This window comes from Kryptolebias marmoratus, linkage group LG16 (assembly GCF_001649575.2).
Source record: "Kryptolebias marmoratus isolate JLee-2015 linkage group LG16, ASM164957v2, whole genome shotgun sequence".
Lineage (NCBI taxonomy): Eukaryota > Metazoa > Chordata > Actinopteri > Cyprinodontiformes > Rivulidae > Kryptolebias > Kryptolebias marmoratus.
Window position 1 is genome coordinate 31,588,350 of NC_051445.1, and position 5,103 is coordinate 31,593,452.

The following is a 5,103-nucleotide window of genomic DNA, read 5'->3' on the forward strand; positions in this document are numbered from 1 at the left end:
CTCCAAACTCCTCCCATGCCCGAGTTTTTGCCTCAGCGACCACCCGAGCCGCATGCCGCTTGGACTGCCGGTACCCGTCAGCTGCTTCCGGAGTCCCACAGGCCAAAAATGCCCAATAGGACTCCTTCTTCAGCCTGACAGCATCCCTCACCGCCGGTGTCCACCAGTGGATTCGAGGGTTGCCGCCATGACAGGCACCAACCACCTTGCGACCACAGCTCCAATAAGCCGCCTCAACAATGGAGGCACGGAACATGGCCCACTCGGACTCAATGTCCCCCGCCTCCCCCAAAACATGTTCGAAGTTCTCCCGGAGGTGGGAGTTAAAGCTCCGCCTAACAGGAGACTCTGCCAGACGTTCCCAACAGACCCTCACAATACGTTTGGGCCTGCTAGGTCTGACCGGCATCCTCCCCCACCATCGGAGCCAACTCACCACCAGGTAGTGGTCAGTTGACAGCTCCGCCCCTCTGTCAAGGTAAACCTCAAGGTAAAGTTTTCAAAATGTGCCTTCTTCCAAAAGGAGGTCCGTTACTTGGGTCATGTCATTTTTGATAACTGTGTCTCCACAGATCCAATTAAGGTAGAAGTGGTGGCCAATTGGCAAACTCCTCGTACTATCTCAGAGCTACGTTCATTCCTGGGTTTCGCCAGTTACTTCCGACGGTTTGTGGAGGGATTTGCCAAGTTGGCTGCACCACTTCATAAATTGGTGGCTGAAAGTGGAAACACCAAGCAAAGGAAGAAACGGGACCAAGGGGTTCTGGATCATTGGACTGAGGTGTGTCAAGACAGTTTTGAGGCTCTGAAGAGAAAACTTACCACTGCACCTGTCCTAGCTTATGCTGACTTCTCTCTTCCATTTATATTGGAAGTTGATGCAAGCCATGGTGGGCAAGGGGCTGTGCTTTCACAGGAGCAGGGAGGCAAAGTGAGACCAACGGTATCCAACTTATCAGGAGCGTAAGAATCTATCTCAGCCTGCTTTAGTTCTGTTGAGATAATGGGACCGGCTGGTGGAACGGGATGGAGTCCTGTATCGTCAGGTTTTCCTCCCTGGAACCACAGAGGGAATGCTGCAGGTATTGTTGCCAGCTGCTTTACAGGAGGAGGTTCTAATAGAGATTCATCAGAGACATGGACATCAGGGTGTCAAGAGAGCGTTAGAGTTGCTCAGGCTCCGCTGTTATTGGCCGGGTATGTCCAGTAAGGTGGCATTGTGGTGTCTCAACTGTGAGAGCTGTCAAGTAGCCAAGGACATTCAGCCAGCTGTACATTGTTTCATGGGTCATTTGTTGGCTTCACGGCCAAATGAGATCCTTGCCATGGACTATACAGTGTTGGAGCCTTTTCATAATGGGTTGGAGAATGTTCTTGTTTTGACAGATGTTTTCAGAAGTACACATTAGCAGTCCCCACACATGGTCAGCATGCATCTACGGTGGCACAGATTTTGGTGACAGAGTGGTTCACAAAGTTTGGGGTCCCAGCTCGTATTCATTCCTATCAGGGACGAAACTTTGAGAGCACTCTGATCCGGCAGTTGTGTAACCTTTATGGCATTGACAAATCCCATACCACACCAGACCATCCTGCAGGTAATGGGCAGTGTAAACAATTTAACCGAACCTTACACAATTTGTTGCGCACCCTGCCAGTGTCCCGTAAACGGGACTGGTGTTCTTCTTTGCCACAACTCGTATATTCTTACAATACCACACCTCATCAGGCTACAGGAGAGTCCCCATTTTTCTTGATGTTTGGCCAAGAGCCGAGATTACCAGTTGACTTACTGTTGGGGAGGGTTCAGGAGCCTATAGGTGGCAGTGTCCATGAATGGATCCAGGAGCACCAAAGCCAGTTACAGGTTGCTTTTGACGGTGCTGGGGAATGGTTGAAATAGGTGGCTGAGCGTAGGAAAAAAAATAATGACTAGCATGTAAAAGATGCCCCATTGAAAGAACGGCAGTTTGTTTTGCTGCGACAGCTCGGTGTAAGGGGGCGCCACAAGATTCAAGATGTATGGGGTTCTGTAGTGCATAAGGTTATTAAAGCACCCAAGGAAAGAGGCTTGGTCTATACTATTACACCAATGGATGATAACTCGAAGGTTAAAAATGTTCACCATGGTTTGGACTGGGTCTTCAGTTGAATCTGTCCCAAGTTCAGCCCTTACCTGATTGGTTGTCATCAGAGGAAGACCTGTCAGTGGAAGGTGATTTCTGTGTTGTGCGTGCAGGGTCTTCATCCTCTCCCTCACTACAAGATGCTGCAGTGATCCAGCTACCTCCTCACCCACTGGCCCCAGTTCAACAAGATGAACTGTCTGGTCCTTCTAGGTTTCAGGGGTCTTTGGAGATGGAACGGCCATTGCCTCCTCTGGATCTACAATTAGCCCCACAACCTATTATGGGTAGGGGTAGTGTGCGGCAAAACCAGAGGTCAACTGCAGATCAGCATTCTAATGTGCACCACCTTCCTAGACGAGTAGGGGGTCCGGAGCAGCAGGTTGGGAACCTACCTGACACAGTGTTGAATGCTGTAACAGCAGTTTTTAGACCATAGTGTTAGCTGGCTCTTGGGTTAATCGTCAGGGCGACAATTCTTTGGGGGGTGGAATGTGGCAGCATGAAGCCCGCTCCTAGGATTGCGGACACCTGGTACCTAATTACCTCCTAATGGGTGTGGAGTATAAAAGGGACGCTCTCACCTGTTTGCTTCATGCTGGTATTTGGTCACACTTCAGGGAGAAGGTCGCTTGGTTGGCTTGCAGTGGCTGTAACTCTATCATCAGTAAGTAATGTTTTTTTTCTGTAAGATCTGAAATTGCTGCTGGTTAACTCAAATTGCTTGTATTTAGGGTTTGCCTGGAGCCTCCGGTTGGAGAGTGGGGTGTGGCAGTAATTTACCTCCCCCAATTCACCTTGGTAACATGGAACGGGTATGCACTTTTATTTGCACCCATATAGTTTAATAGTACAACAATATGACCAATATTTACATACAGAAGGTGTCTGCTAGCTGATCCTACTGTTGTTGGGCCAGAAGGGGCTCTCTGGTCTGTGGAGTCATCCAGCTCTCGTAGGTGATAGTGCTTCTTTACCTTCTACCATGTTCCTAAAATAATTTATTAATTTGCAATTCTATTTCAGACAAGAGACCTTGCTGCAGCTTGAAAGATACCTTGCTGCTTAGTTTTATCTATTTTGTTTGGAGTCCTTTTATTATTCTGTGTGGCCTTTGACCTGTGGGTCACAGCCTCAGCTATTTTAGATGATCTAACTAAAGTATTGTTTTAATGTTCATGTTTGGGGACAACCTAATTTTAGTGTTTGTCTGTGTACAACTTTTAGTGTTTTCTTTAATTTATTTTTGTTTTGTTTGACCTCATCCTTTTGTTTCCAGACTGAGAGCTGAAGGCAGTGGGAGGCCTCCAAGGGCACTGGTCCTGTTTGCTGTGCGTATGACCAGTGTTGGGGTTTCTTCACAATCGAGTGACTGTTCACTAGTGCTGGAGGTAATTTACTTGGATTTCTTAATTTGTTGTCAGAACCAGTTCCCCGTATTTGGGTTGACCTCCCCCTGCTGGTAGACCTCAGTCCTGTTCACTCCCCCTCCCTACTGTGGAACTTTTAAATTTTATTTGTTTATTTTATAATAAATCAATACTTTTGGTGGAATAAAGTCTTGTTCTCATTGGTTACAAATCTCTAGTGCCTTCTGGGTAGTTTATTTCCTTGGGTGCAATTCCCAAGATGGCGTTGTTGATCCTTACTGGTTACTCCGCTGTGAGGGGCAGAATCAATTTGATGCCCTTGTGCCACCACAGATGTTTTTGTAAAAACGTTTCTGTAGTGGTAGCTCCCTTTACCACTTTGTGCAGCCCTGCTGTTCCTTTTGTGTGGACTAGGGAATGTGGAAATGCTTTCGATGCAGCTAAATTTCTTCTCTGTAGTGCTCCAGTGCTGGCAGCTCCTGATGTTATCCGGCCTTTCAAGTTGGAGGTGGATGCCTGTGACAAAGGTGAAGTACTGCTAGAAGATGGTGAGGATGGAGTGTGTCATCCTGTACGTTACTTTTCTGCCAAGTTCAAGCCCCATCAAATGAACTATTCCAACATTGAAAAGGAAACTCTTGCAGTGCTCCTAGCATTGCAACACTTTGAAGTGTATGTTGGCTCCACATCACCTCCAGTAACTGTATTTACTGATCACAACCATGTTGTCTTTCTTTCTCAGATGTATAACAATAACCAGAGACTGATGCGTTGGTCGTTGATGGTGAAGAAATTTAATCTTCAAATCAAGCACAAAAAAGGCTCTGAAAACTTGGTGGCAGATGCACTGTCTCGTGTGTATGGTTAACCCTGCTTTGATAGGAGAGGTGGCATCTTAACTCAAACAGTGAGTTCAGATTTTATGGGAGGGGGTGTTACATGCAGCAATACCTTCATGTGTCTTTGTTCTAATTTTGTTGTTTCTGAGTGTTTGCAGCTTAAGCAGGCACAGCTGGTTCCCCTTTGCCCTCTTAATAAGCAGAGTATAAAGCTGAGGAGTGGAGCTGGCCTCGCCTCTCTCTCTTTTTTGGTTTTGGCTGTTTGGGTGCAGCTCGTGTGGTGTTCAAAACAGGCAGTGTTGGTTTTGTTGTCAACCGATGGGTTGTAGATGACTGAGGAGAGGACTGGATGAGTTTTTGTTGCTGACTGAGTTTTGGGCTCGTTGTACAGAAGTCCCACAACAGAACACCGTTCAGGTTCAGATCAAGGAGGCCGTTCCTCCCAACCACACCCCTCCAGGTCTCACTGTCATTGCCCACGTGAGCATTGAAGTCCCCCAGCAGAACAAGGGAATCCCCAGGAGGGGCACTCTCCAGTAACCTCTCCAAAGACTCCAAAAAGGGTGGGTAATCTGAACTGCTGTTCGGCGCATAAACGCAAACAACAGTTAGGACCCGTCCCCCCACACGTAGGCGGAGGGAGGCTACCCTCTCGTTCACCGGGGTAAACCCCAACGTACAGGCACCAAGATGGGGGGCAACAAGTATGCCCACTCCTGCTCTGCACTTCTCACCGGGGACAACTCCAGAGTGAAAGAGTGTCCAACC

General features: G+C 47.7%; 1 long non-coding RNA gene across 1 annotated transcript; it reads left to right on the forward strand.

The window, feature by feature from the left end:
- Positions 1-2,697: 2,697 nt before the first annotated feature.
- On the forward strand, positions 2,698-3,593 carry LOC112449751. The gene is made up of 3 exons (XR_003038277.2): positions 2,698-2,793; positions 2,861-2,941; positions 3,406-3,593. It is a non-coding gene; the product is annotated as an uncharacterized LOC112449751 (long non-coding RNA).
- The last annotated feature ends 1,510 nt before the right edge of the window (positions 3,594-5,103 follow it).